We start from the raw sequence: 15,099 nt of genomic DNA, 5'->3' as shown, positions 1-15,099 counted from the left end.
TTTCCACTGTTAATAATAAATAGCTTCTAAAAAAGACAACAGATGAATAACCAACACCTCAGATAATAAAAGTGTTTACATAACAAGATAATAAGAAATACCTACTTAAGAGTCAAAATTTACTGGAAAACAAAAAGCAAAGGCCAACCTTCAAGCTGAATCTTTCCCTTCTTTGACATCTGGACTGTAGATTACAAAATGGACTCCCCAGGGAGGTCTGATCTCTTAGGGCAAGTAACATTAGCCACTACCGAACACTAAAGAGAGTGATGGAGGGAACTATGATAACACAGAGTCAGAGAGAAAGATCAGAGACTTCACTAGTTAACTTTTGGAATTTCTAGACAAGAATTTTCTAAGGCTGTTTATTTTAATTTTTTGTTAGAAAAGTAATACATACTCATTGCTCAAACTCAAAATAATTTTTGAAACTAAGAGTATTTGTCAAAAATGAAAAAGCAAGATCTAGACATACAAAATAACCTCTAAAATAAGTATATTCTCAATTCAAAATTCAGTTACCAGAATCTTAAATAAATAGTTAACAAATTTTCAGGCTAGGCACAGTGACTCATGCCTATAATCCCAACCCCTTGGGAGGCACAGGCGGGCAGACTGCTTGAGCCCAGGAGTTTGAGATCAGCCTGAGCAATATAATGAGACCTTGTCTCTAAAAAAATAATAAATTTTTGAGGCCAGGCGCGGTGGCTCATGCCTGTAATCCCAGCACTTTGGGAGGCTAAGGCAGGTGGATCACAAGGTCAGGAGTTCAAGACGAGCCTGGTCAAGATGGCGAAACCCTGTATCTACTAAAAATATAAAAATTAGCCAGGCACAGCACAGGCACCTGTAATCCCAGCTACTCAGGAGGCTGAGGAAGAACTGCTTGAACCCGGGGGGTGGAGATTACAGTGGGCCAAGATTGCGCCACTGCACTCCAACCTGGGTGACAGAGTGAGACTCCATTTCAAATAATAATAATAATAATAATAATAAATTTTAGGGTGGGCACAGTGGCTCACACCTGTAATCTCAACACTTTGGGAGGCCGAGGCAGGTGGATCACCTGAGGTCAGGAGTTCAAGACCAGCCTGACCAATATGGTGAAACCCTGTCTCTACTAAAAAAATACAAAATTAGCAGGATGAGGTGGCTCATGTCTGTAATCCCAGCTACTCAGGAGGCTGAGGCATGAGAATCACTTGAACCCAGGAGGCGGAGGTTGCAGTGAGCCAAGATCACGCCATTGCACTCCAGCCTGGGCAACAAGAGCAAAACTCCATTTCAAAAAAATAACAATAATAATAATAAATTTTTTTTTAAATTTCAGACATCCATAAAATGAGCCCTATATTGTGCTACCTAACTAGAGCTTACCCAAATACCACGTGTCACACACACAAAAAAGTCCTAAGGCATTTGAAAGACCAAGATACTATTGTCAATCCCTACATTTGGGAAAATGACTTAAAAGGACCAGAGTAAAAAACTCTGAAGAACTTTTTAATACACTGACCAGTAATTTTTTAAGAATGATTTTCTGCAACTACCCCAAATGTATTCACATAGATCTATGTTCAGCTTCACAATTCAGTCAATATAGGTTAAGCATACCACCTGTATGGTACTAGACTAGACACCAGAGTGATGTCCTCTCCTCAAGAGAAGAGGAAATTGAGAAAGAAAGAAACAGAACATATGGCCGGGCGCGGTGGCTCAAGCCTGTAATCCCAGCACTTTGGGAGGCCGAGACGGGCGGATCACGAGGTCAGGAGATCGAGACCATCCTGGCTAACATGGTGAAACCCCGTCTCTATTAAGAAATACAAAAAACTAGCCGGGCGAGGTGGCGGGCGTCTGTAGTCCCAGCTACTCGGGAGGCTGAGGCCGGAGAATGGCGTGAACCCGGGAGGCGGAGCTTGCAGTGAGCTGAGATCCGGCCACTGCACTCCAGCCCGGGCAACAGAGCGAGACTCCGTCTCAAAAAAAAAAAAAAGAAACAGAACATATACTCTTCTACTCCGAAGGTCCTTACAATCTGTTTTTGGGACACAAACTATTTAAAAGTTAACTACACAAAGTTAAAAGAAAGGAGGGGAATTCTTATTTATTAAGTGCCTCATATATCAAGCAGCAAAACAATAACACACACAAAACATTTTGTGTTTTGAGGGAATAAAATAAGGAAAAGAGGAGGAGGTTGAGAGGATAGGAAATGAAGTCAAAATCCCAAAGCAAACTATAAATGCCACTCAGTGATACAGAAAATAAGTAATTAAAACGTTTATATTGGTCTTCAACAAATAGTGCTAGTACAATGGGCTATCTACATGAAAAAAAATGAAGTCAGACCCCTACCTCACACCATGTACAAAAATTAAATCAAAATGGATCAAGGATCTCAAAGTGAGGGCTAAAATTATAAAATCTTAGAGGAAAACATATGGATAAATCTTCATTACTTTGAATTTGGCAATAAATTCTTAGATATGCTAACATAAACACAAAGCTTAAAAAAAAATTAGGCCGCCATGGTGGCTCACGCCTATAATCCCAGCACTTTGGGAAGCCGAGGCAGGTGGATCACCTGAGGTCAGGAGTTTGAGACCAGCCTGGCCAACATAGTGAAACTCCGTATCTATGAAACATACAAAAATTAGCCAGGAATGGTGGTGCATGCCTGTAATCTCAGCTACTCAGGAGGCTGAGGCAGGAAAATGGCTTGAACCCAGGAGGTGGAGGTTGTAATGAGCTGAGATCATGCCACTGCACTCCAGCCTGGGCGACAGAGTGACATTCCATCTCAAAAAAAAATTTTTTTAATTTTCTTAAGAAAAAAAAAATCCTTCCTGTAAGAGGTAACTTTAAAAAGAATAAAAAAAACAAAAAAGGAGATAACACAAGCAACAAAAGAGGACATTATCGAGAAAGTGAAAAGACAACCTACCCAGTGTGAGAAAATATTTGCAAATCATATATCTGACAAAGGACTTGTAACCAGAAGATATACATCAATCGTAAAACTCAAAAACAAAAAGGCAAACAATTCAATTTAAAAATAAGACTTGAACAGACATTTCTCCAAATAAGATATACAAATGACCAATAAACACATGAAAAGATGCCTAACATCTTAGTCATTAGAAAAATGAAAATCAAAACCAAAATCAGATACTACTTATATTACAGAATGGCTATAATAAAAATTAAAATTAAAAAAAAACACAGAAAATGACATGTGTTGGTGAGAATGTGGAGAAATTGGAACCCTTGTACATAGCTAGTCATAACGTAAAATGGTACAGCCACTGTGAAAAAACAGTTCAGCAATTGCTCCAAAAAGTTACAACACAGAATCACCCAAATGACCCAACAATTCCACTCCAAGGTATATACCCAAAAGAAGTGAAAACAGAGATTGAAACAGATATTGTACAAGTGTTCACTGCACCATTATTCACAATAGCCAAAGAACAGAAACAAGCCAACGTTCACCAACAAATTAATGGATAAACAAAATGTGGTATATCCATAAACTAGAACATTACTCAGCAATAAAAAAAAAAGAATGGTGTTCTTTTTTTCTTTTTTGAGACAGAGTTTTGCTCTTTTTGCCCCGGCTGGAGTGCAGTGGCACGATCTCGGCTCACTGCAACCTCCGCCTCCCAGGCTCAATCGATTCTCCTGCCTCTGCCTCCCAAGTAGCTGGGATTACAGGCACGCACCCAGCTAACTTTTTGTATTTTTAGTAGAGACAGGGTTTCACCATGTTGGTCAGGCTGGTCTTGAACTCCTGACCTCAGGTGATCTACCCACCTTGGCCTCCCCAAATGCTGGGATTACAGGCATGAGCCACCGTGCCCAGCCAAGAATGGAGTTCTGATACATGCTACGACACAGATAAACCTTGAAAACATTGCACAAATGGGGACAGGTGCAGTGGCTCACGACTGTGATCCCAGCACTTTGGGAGGCTGAGGCGGGTGGATCATGAGGTCAGGAGATCTAGACCATCCTGGCTAACACAGTGAAACCTCATCTCTACTAAAAATACAAAAAATTAGCCGGGCATGGTGGTGGGCGCCTGTAGTCCCCGCTACTCGGGAGGCTGAGGCAGGAGAATGGAGTCAACTCGGGAGGCAGAGCTTGCAGTGAGCCGAGACTGTGCCACTGCACTCCAGCCTGGGCGACAGAGCGAGACTCTGCCTCAGAAAAAAAAAAAAAAAAAAAAAAAACACTGTGCAAATGAAACAAGCCAGTCACAAAAGGAAAATATGGTATGATTCCATTTACATGAAATATCCAGAATAGGCAAATCCATTGAGTCAGAAAGTAGATTACAGGTTACCAGGTGCTAGGAGACAGAGGAATGGGCAGTTAATTTCTTGATGGCTACAGAGTTTCCATTTGGGATGATGGAAAAGATTTAGAAACAGATTATAGCAATGGTGGCACAACAGCATAAATGAATTAATGCTACTTAATAATGGTTTAGGCCAGGCGCAGTGGCTCACACCTGTAATGCCAACACTTTGGGAGGGGAATAAGGCAGGCAGATCACCTGAGGTCAGGAGTTCAAGACCAGCCTGGCCAACATGGAGAAACCCCGTCTCTACTAAAAAATACAAAATTAGGCCGGGCGCGGTGGCTCAAGCCTGTAATCCCAGCACTTTGGGAGGCCGAGGCGGGCGGATCACGAGGTCAGGAGATCGAGACCATCCTGGCTAACATGGTGAAACCCCGTCTCTACTAAAAATACAAAAAACTAGCCGGGCGTGGTGGCGGGCGCCTGTAGTCCCAGCTACTCGGAGGCTGAGGCAGGAGAATGGCCTGAACCTGGGAGGCGGAGCTTGCAGTGAGCCGAGATCGCACCACTGCACTCCAGCCTGGGTGACACAGCGCGAGACTCCGTCTCAAAAAAAAAAAAAAAAAATACAAAATTAGCCAGGCGTGGCAGCACATGCCTATAATCTCAGCAACTCGGGAGGCTGAGGCAGCAGAATCACTTGAACGCAGAAGGCGGAGGTTGTGGTGAGCCAAGATTGCACCGTGGCACTCCAGCCTAGCAACAAGAGGGAAACTCCATCTCAAAAAAAAAAAAAAAAGGATTATAAATCATGCTACTATAAAGACACACGCACACGTATGTTTACTGTGGCACTATTCACAACAGCAAACACTTGGAACCAACCTAAATGTCCATCAATGATAGATTGGATTAAGAAAAGGTGGCACATATACACCATGGAATACTACGCAGCCATAAAAAAGGATGAGTTCACGTCCTTTGCAGGGACACGGATGAAACTGGAAACCATCATTCTGAGCAAACTATCACAAGAACAAAAAACCAAATACCGCATATTCTCATTCATAGGCGGGAACTGAAAAATGAGAACACTAGGACACAGGGTGGGGAACATCACACACTGGGGCCTGTCATGGGGTAGGGGGTGGGGAGAGGGATAGCACTGGGAGAAATACCAAATATAAATGACGGGTTGATGGGTGCAGCGGGCCAGCATAGCACGTGTATAACTATGTAATGAGCCTGCACATTGCGCACATGTACCCTAGAACTTCAAGTATAATACAAAAAAATGGTTTAAATGGACAGTTTTATGTTATGTATATTTTATTACAATAAAACACTTAAAAGGAAAAAAAACTTTATCAGGTCTCCAGTTATCTGGATTGTCTAAGGTTAGATTTCGTATCAGGAACTCAAATCTAAAAAGAGCTGTACAGTCACTGATCTAATCCTCATGGAAACCCTAGTCGGAAGTCTGCATCTCTACATCCCTCCTGACTAGCAAGTGGTTTCCAGATGCTGCCAGACAGTGGGAGCAGACCTTTCCCCAAGGCAGCCCGCTGACCTTCACGAAGGAAGAACAACCTGAGCTGGGGAAAAAAAAAAAATGGGACAAACGAAAAGCATGCTGAAGATTTTGAAAGCCAAATTCTGCTATTCTGCAGGTGTGTGACAATGAACAAATTACTCAACTTCTCCAAGTCTCTGCTTTCTCTCATTATAAAATGACAATAGCACCTGCCTTTAAATGTGACTGTAAGAACTGGCAGAAGTATACCTCTAGCACCCATCCAACTGCCTGGCAAATGGTGAGTGTTCTAGCCCATGGTAATTGCTCATGTGACAATAGGTCTATGTGCCACCTTTCGGCCAACCAAGGGCTGAGCAGGATATGGCTTGCGTTGGGAGAACACTATGACTTATCAGAACTTAAATAAAACAGCCACCAGCACCACAGAGAAACATCAGAGAAGGAGCTGTTTTTATGCAGTTCCACTCTCTTAGGAAAGACTGGTTTATTGTTCCAAGAACGAACCCAGCTACTCTTCATTTAGGAAGGCACTGCTACACAATTCATTCTCTCTATACAACAGGCCTCTGTTGGCATGTCTGGGCTACTGTTCGTAACAGAGTCTGCCTCTATCCACAGGAAAGACACAGTCAGTGAAGAAAATTAGCTAAAACGTACTCCCCAGAGAATGCTCTCAAACTTGTGTAGCCCCAGAAGCACTTGGGGAACCTGTTAAAAAAAAAAAAAAAAAAACAGGTATTGCCCACATCCACAGATATTCTGATTACTAAATATTTTACACAGGAGCCTAGCACAAAACTGTTTAAAGAAACACTAGAAAGTAGGCCACAAAAATGTAGTAAGATCACATTCTGATGTGGACAGTCTAACTCCAACAATCTGTCCCACAAAGCAAAGGCTGCATTCACCTCTATGCCCATCAAGAAATGCAATAATTTTGGTCATGCCAGACAGGATTGGAAACCAAGGAAGTAACAGAGACCACCTGCACGTAATACCCAATGTGAGTTTCATACGGTTTCTTCATACAGAAAGCCCTCATGATTGCTTATTCTTTTTAAAAATAAACACAAAAAGTAATGAAAAATAAAAATAATGTACCAGCTACACCTCATATAATAGCAAAAATATACTTAAATTATATTCACCAGAAGTTGGTAACATTTTTGTGAAACTAGCACATCCTTAGATTGCTGGGAAAATTACTAAATGGTACAAATTTTTGGTTAGCCAGTGGCAATACGTATTAAAAGTCATAAATATGAGGCTGGATGTGCTGGTGTGTACCTACAGTCCCAGCTACTCAGGAGGCTGAGGCGGGAGGATCATTGAGCCCAGGAGTTCGAGTAGACTAGGCAACACAGCAAGACTCTGCTTCTTTAAAAAAAAAAAAAAAAGGTCATAAATACCCTTCAATTCAATAATCCCACTTCTTTGAATTTATCCTAAGGGAATAACACAGGAGAAACTACACAAAAAAGATAGTCACTATTGGATTACATATAATAAAAAATAAATAAATAAATAACTATTCAGACACAGTGGCTCATGCCTATAATCCCAGCACTTTGGAATGGTGAGGCAGGAGGATTGCTTGAGTCCAGGAGTTTGAGACCAGCCTGGGCAATATAGTGGGGCCCTGTCTCTACAAAAAATACAAAAATTGGCAAGGGTGGTGGCATACACCTGGCTAATCTCAGCTGCTCAGGAGGCTGAGGTGGAAGGTCAAGACTGCAGTAAGCCATGATCATACCACCACACTCCACCCTAGGTGACAGAGCAAGTATCTTTTTGCTAAGAAAAAAAAAAAAGAAAGAAAATCTTCATGTCAAAACTCTCAGGCCAGGCGCAGTGGTTCACATCTGTAATCCCAGCATTTGGGAGGCTGAGGCAGGTAGATCATTTGAGGTCAGGAGTTCGAGACCAGCCTGGCCAACATGGTGAAACCCAGTATCTACTAAAAATACGAGCCGGGCATGGTGGTGCACGCCTGTAATCTCAGCTACTTGGGAGGCTGAGGCAAGAGAATTGCTTTAATCTGGGAGGCAGAGGTTGCAGTGAGCCGAGATCGCGCCACTGCACTCCAGCCTGGGCGTCAGAGTGAGACCCTGTCTCAAAAAAAATCTCAAACAGTTTACCAACATTTGCCATATTAACTCAAAATGACAAAGCTATTAAAACTTAAAATTACATATATTATGTAATTATAAGAAAACCATTCATAAAACATGGAAGACCTAAAATTACTTACAAAAAGAATGGACACATGGACAGTCTCAAAGAGTGATACACTGGGAAGTAACAGCTCATGTTGAAATGGTCTGATGTGGTTTTCCTCCACTGGTCTCTCAACTTTCCATATTATTGCTACATTATTGGAGTAAGACTAAATAAATTTAACTGATTCTGCCTGGAGAGTTAATTGGACAGCAGTGAGGAAAAGTCCTACACTAACCTCAGCTATCCTAAATGAAGACAGACTCACCTAAACGTACCATGCTATCAGACGGCCACAAGGCCAGTTCTAGATTTCTGTCCCCAAAAGATCAATCTTAACAGATACACAAAAATATAAAACCTTGTGGGCCGGGCGCGGTGGCTCAAGCCTGTAATCCCAGCACTTTGGGAGGCCGAGACGGGCGGATCACGAGGTCAGGAGATCGAGACCATCCTGGCTAACACGGTGAAACCCCGTCTCTACTAAAAAATACAAAAAACTAGCCGGGCGAAGTGGCGGGCGCCTGTGGTCCCAGCTACTCGGGAGGCTGAGGCAGGAGAATGGCGTGAACCCGGGAGGCGGAGCTTGCAGTGAGCTGAGATCCGGCCACCGCACTCCAGCCTGGGCGACAGAGCCAGACTCAGTCTCAAAAAAAAAAAAAAAAAATATAAAACCTTGAATTTACTTTTTTTCCTATTTTTTTCCTTTTCTTTAAAAGTAGTATTTTTCTAAAAGCAAGTATATACACACTAAGGCAAAGGAGGAAATCTGATTTGACAGCTATTGGCATGGCAAAAAGACTAGAAGACTTCATGAGCCACAACTTCAATAGAAGCCGAGATGATGCAGCTAGGAAACAGTGTGGTTCACATGAAAAGGACATTAGGCTGAGAGACAGAAGGCCCAGTTCTCATTCTAGATCAATCAGGGTGAATTTCACTTGCAGGCCTTGATTTCTCATCTGCAAATTGATAGGATCGTGATGCTATTTCCCCTACCCATCTCATAGGACTTGGAAGGGAACAAAGATTATGACTGTAAAAGTGCATTAAAAATCATTTTTATCTTTTAAATCTGGCCATTATGATGAGGAAGACATTTATTTATAAATTTACAAAAAAAGGGTAACAATGTGTAGAAGGATACATTCCAAACTGGTTAAGTGGGTGCTTCTCCAGGACTCTGAAATTGGGAGCCATGCCTTTACCTGTATCTGCATTGCTTGAATCTTTCAGGAAGATCTATTCATCTATTACTTGGGGAATTTTAAAATTTTAATTTGTAAAAGCTAATGATATCATGCATGTAAAGTGCAGAGTTCTCCACCTCTGGGTCATCTAAGAATCATCTGGGGACTGTTAAAACTGTGGTCACCCAGGTACCATACAAATTCTCTGGGTAGAAGATAATGAGGCCAGGCTGCTTGTATTTTAACAAGGTCCCAAAGAGAGTCCAGTGACTTGATTACTGCAACTATTACTACATGGTTATTAACTCCTACCATGTATTACCCACTTAACACATACCCGTCACTGCCCTCAACACTTTACATGTATTATCTCATTTAATCCTGACAACAACCCATAGGTAGGTGCTACAATTAACACCGCCCTTCCCTCACCCTCGGTTTACAGATGAAGACATTAAAATTATTGAGATTATTTAGCTGGCCTAAAATCACAGCACTTGTAAGTGGCAGAGCCAGAATGCACAAGGAAATTTGAAAATCATTGATTCAGTTTCCTAACTGAAGAAAACAGCTGTATATTCTGGTCAGGTCATATCTTCTGTTTTGTTTCAGACACTGCATTTAAAGGACATTAAAACACCAAAAACAACAGCTGGGGGTGGTGGGTCACTCCTATAATCCCAGCACTCTGGGAGGCTGAGGTGGGCAGAGATCACCTGAGGTCAGGAGTTTGAGATCAGCCTGGCTCAACACAGTAAAACCCCATCTCTACTAGAAATACAACAAAAATTAGCCAGGCATGGTGGCACACGCCTGTAGTCCCAAGCTACTCAGGAGGCTGAGGCAGAACTGCTTGAACCTGGGAGATGGAGGCTGCAGTGAGCCAAGATCATGCCACAGCACTCCAGCCTGGGCAACAGAGCAAGACTCCGTCTCAGGGGAAAAAAAAAAACAGTTGGGCCGGGCTTCCTAGCACTCTGGTAGGCCAAGGCAGGAGGATCACTTGAGCCCAGGAGTTCGAGACCAGCATGGGCAACACGGTGAGACCCTATCTCTACAAAACATTTCTAAAACAAAATTTAGAAAATTAGCCAGGTGTGGTGGTGCATACCTGTAGCCCCAGCTACTCAAGAGGCTGAAGCAGGCAGATTGATTATGTCCAGAAGGTCAAGGCTGCAGTGAGCTATGACCATGCCACTGCACTCCAGCTTGAGCAACAGAGCAAAACCGTCTCAAAAAAAACAAAACAAAACAAAAAACAGAGTTGCCTAAAGAAAGCATGGTGAGCCATAACAAACCAGGAAAGAACTAACGATTTAGGGCTGTTTGCATACTTGCATTATAACCAGCCATCGATTCATGTTATAGTTGTCTCCGTAACTAGACTGCAAGCCCCTGAAGTGCAGGGGCCATGGATGTCTCTTCAACTGTACCCTCTTGGTACGTGGTGCTCAATTCAAGAGAGAGTTTAATAAATAATCAATAAGTCTAGAAGTGTGATATCTGTCACGGGAAATATGAAGGGCTATTATGTGAAGAAGAAACAGACTTAATTCAGGTTGCTTCAGGAAGTATAACTAAGGTCAATAGGTGAAAGGGAGGGAGCAGACTGGAGTAGTCTAAAAACATTTCTGGCAACCAAGACCTGTCCAGGGACAGATGCCTGCAGTTTGACACTGATGATCAGAATGTAGCAGACAAAAGGAAAGATGTTGGACTACTGGGCCTCTAACAACTCCTCCAAAGCTCAAATTTTATTAGTCTACATTAGGATACATTTGTTTACTCTTTCATACATTCTACAGTTTCCATTAGTTACACAAGTCACTTAGTCACTTAGTAAGCAACAGAGGACACCACACTGTGTTCTACAAACTCCCTGTGCCCTCAAAGATCTAGAGAAGAGTAAATGCACAAGAGTGAATCTAAGCAAGCAGGAAGGTGATATATACAACAGGAAGCAGCAAGCAGTGAGGAAACTTCCAGGCAGGAAACAAGACAGAAGTTAACAAAGGTATTATGGAAGAAATGTCACCATTTGAGCACACCTGAGCTAGAACTTTAGGATCCATGAGGGGAGGTGGGAGGAGGGCTGTCATAAGAATGTGGGGAGGAAAATCACTGTGTGGCAGTAATGGTCTGGGCATAAAGGGGGCAGAAAAGCCCTGGGGAGGTGAAGAACAAGCGAGAAACAAGCAGTAAATGCCGGCATTTTAGAGGTCATTTAGTCAAACACATATACCCATACTTTGTCGATGATGCCCCGCTGGCAATGGCTAAAACAGTTAGTTCATTTTTTAAAATTACATCTTACAAACCAAAAACTGTATCATCAATGATTTCTACTTCGCTTAGTTTTTGTTTTTAAGACTAACAGATCCTTCCCTTGTTTTGTTTTTGTTTTTAGACAGGGTCTCACTGAGTTACTGAAACTGTCAGTTTTGGTAACTACAGTTTGGTAACTACAACCTACTTTGTCATCCAGGTTATAGTGCAGTGGCATGATTTCGGCTCACTGTAGCCTCAGCCTCCCAGACTCAGGCAATCCTCCCACCTCATCCCCCGCTCCCTCCGAGTAGCTGGGACTACAGGTACACACCACCATCCCCAGCTAATTTTTGTATTTTTTGCAGACAGACAGGGTTTCACCATGTTGCCCAGGTTGGTCTCAAACTCCACGCAACCCGCCTGCCTTGGCCTCCCAAAATGCTAGCATTACAGATGTAAGCCACTGCACCCAGCCTCTTTTCTTGTTTTCTAGGAAATATTTTAAATGTTCTGTTTCTAAACATTTAAGTTTTACTTCTGTCTACTGTTTCCACTATTTGACAACTAGATGTAGTTACCAAAACTGACAGTTTCGGTAACTCAGTTGAACCTAATATTTGTAATCACTTAAATGTTTCTATTTACCAATAGCACTACAAAATAAAAAAAATTATAATCTAAAAATTATTAAGTAGAAGATTATTAAGAATAGACAGGTCTCAAACAGTAAATTTAAGTCTCAGGCCCAAGAAGCCATCTCACTCAACTTATAAATCATGACACTAAGCTACTTAAGAAAATAAACAAGACAGAAGCAAAAAATCTCAATCTAAAACCAGTAAACACGGGCCCAGCATGACCGCTCACGCCTGTAATCCCAACACTTTGGGAGGCCAAGGCAGGCAGATCACTGGAGGTCAGGAGTTCAAGACCAGCCTGGCCAACGTGGTGAAACCTGTCTCTACTAAAAACACAAAAATTAGCTGGGCATGGTTGTGGGTGCCTGTAATCCCAGCTACTCAGGAGGCTGAGGAAGGAGAATCGCTTGAACCCAGGAGGTTGAGGTTGCAGTGAGCTGAGATTGCACCATTGCACTTCAGCCTGAGCGACAAGAGCAAAACTCTGTTTCAAAAATAAAAATAAATAATAAATAAAACCAGTAAACAAAATATAACACACTTTAATGACAAACTTAATGTTCTTCTGGCCAATCATTTCTCAACATCCCTGTCAAACTATTTTAAGCGTCTGAAATCTTGCTCTATAAAAAGCAAGTTCCCATCATCTGAACTACACTTAAAGAGATCTATCCCACTAGTTACTGAAGCATAATACACCAGGCTTGAGAGTTTCACTTGCCATCAATTAAAAAAAAAAAAATGCTTACCTCTTTTACATAAATAGTTTAATCGGTAGGTTAATTCAAAAGCCTGACATACTAGGAGATCTGGGTTTTCCGTTCTAACACAACTTTATGGTGCAAACTTAGCAAAAGCCTCTTCTGTATTTGCCAATTCAATTATAACACAGAGATACAATATTTGATACCTCCACCACCAACAAAGTCTTTTCTAAGGAGCTCTGACTTTGGTTAACCTTACTTGGGAGAATTAAATGCTATGGCTGAAAACTCCTTCATAAAAACTAAAACTTTAGAAGTCTAAAATGGTGTTACAATCTAGCCCATAATAAACAATGAATACCATCTAGCCCATAATAAACAATGAATTACAGAAACTGAGATTTGAGTAACAACTGCTAAAAAGGTGTATTACACAATTTAACAAGATAACCAAATCATCAAAATTTAAATCTTTCTTAACAAAGGTAAAAAATAAATAATATTCAGTACTCTGAGGCACTGTGCTACTTTTTATCTATATGGTCTCTACATCAATGTTGCTATTCTCCCACTCTCTTGATGAGCAAACAGAGGCAATGTCCAGGACCCCTCATATCGAGACATCAGTTAACGTCGTAAATGATCATAGCAATAAAAACAATTTCTAATGCCAGAATTGAAAACGGACTGTGCCACCCAAATAGGGTCCAAGGTACGTGACGGCATGAAACTATTTCTCGCTTCTGATTCTTCTGCATCACTGTCTCCCAAAGGACTATAGAATCTGAAGCTCTCATTGCCACATCTACAAATTAAAGTATCATGTTTAAAGAGCTCACAGTTTCTACGAATGGTCAGTATTTAATGAAAGCACCCCACTACACAGAAACTCACCCAGCTGCAAACTCAGCTGCAAACTCATCACAGCGTGCTTTCAGATTCCACATTAATTTTTTTTTTTAATTTTAGAAACAACTATTTTAAAAATATTATGTAATAATTTAAACTCTGGAAAGCCCCACACTCATCCCAGCAGCTCGGAAAATGGAAAGCAAAATTCGATTAGCTCCATTGTATCTAGCCAGGCTAACGTGCAAGATCACACACTCATCTTCGTCAGAGCGTCTCTGCCAATACCAAAGAACAACAAAGGCAAGTTCAGAAGTCTGCACAGGCTTAACTCAGCACTTGTTCGCTTTCCCAGCTTCAGAAAGAAGCTCTTCGAAGGCCCCGGGGACCAAGGGGACCTTGTGCATCCCATCAAGCCGGCCGCTCTGCTCGGCGCCGCTCGCGCAGCTTTTGTCTGGCCCGGTTGGGAGCCCGGGCCGCCCGCCTCCCGGCACCCCTTCTCTCTGGATCTTTCTCCACACCCATCACTCGCCGATGACTAGTTGTTGTGGGTTTCTCTCCCTCGCCCCCTCCCTTCCTTTCAAACGCGCCCCGGGCTCGCTGGCTTCTCCCACCCGGCCGGGGAGACTCGGGTTAGGAAGGGGGCCCGGGTGGGGTCTGGAAAAGGGAAACAGAGAGGGGCATACAAAGCCGACTGACCCCACGGCCGATCCCCTCCCTCTGCAAAGCAGCCTGGGTTCAGCGACCTACTGGTTGGATAAACAACCCTCGCATCCCGCTCCTCGCCAGGCTCCCACCTCAAAGCCGCCCCATCCCCCCAAAGTGCACCCAAGAGCCGATGACAGCGCTGGACATCGCCCCCACCCAGACCCGGCGCCCGCCACTGCGCGGGAGGGGCCAGGGCCGCGGGAGGGCTCGGGTCTGACCCTCCACCCCCTGACCGGGTACTTACAGCCCTGTTTTTCGTTACTGTTGCCGCTGCGGACCAGAGAGCCGCCGCCTTCTCCTCCACCCCAATGAGGTTAAGCGCTTGGTGCGGGGATTAAAAAAAAAAAAAAAAGGAAAAAAAAAAAAAAAAGACCGAGAGAGCGAGAGAGACGCCGAGGGCGCCTGCGCAGTGCGGTCCCCCTTTTTCTTCTTACCGCCACCGACCCGGCTGCACCATAGAGAGCGTAAACCGATACCAGAGAGGCGGTTGCCTCTCTATGGTAACGCCCCGCGCACGCGCCGGCCTGGCCGTGTTAGGCTTCGCGGGCGTAAAGTCCCCGGGAGCTTTGCCCCTCACGGAGAACGTTGGTTGACCCTGATGGGTACCCGTAGGGTAAAGGTTTTGGTTTTTTGTTTTTTGTTTTTTTTTTTTTTCAGGAAAGGGTGCCCCCAGTGTAGTTAG

At 43.0% G+C, this 15,099-nt stretch overlaps 1 protein-coding gene across 32 annotated transcripts in view; it reads right to left on the bottom strand.

Annotated features, from left to right (window-relative positions):
• Positions 1-14,876, bottom strand: part of CLASP1 (cytoplasmic linker associated protein 1) — a 307,430-nt gene extending 292,554 nt beyond the window's left edge. For all 32 annotated transcript variants that reach the window (XM_021923495.2, XM_009185059.3, XM_021923484.2 and 29 more), the window contains exon 1: positions 14,662-14,876. The gene's annotated coding sequence lies outside the window, so the exon portion shown is untranslated. The remainder of the gene's footprint in view (positions 1-14,661) is intronic.
• Between the last annotated feature and the right edge of the window lie 223 nt (positions 14,877-15,099).

This window comes from Papio anubis, chromosome 10, assembly GCF_008728515.1.
Source record: "Papio anubis isolate 15944 chromosome 10, Panubis1.0, whole genome shotgun sequence".
NCBI lineage: Eukaryota > Metazoa > Chordata > Mammalia > Primates > Cercopithecidae > Papio > Papio anubis.
Note: the sequence above shows the minus strand (reverse complement) of the source record. Positions and strands in the feature narration are given on the sequence as shown.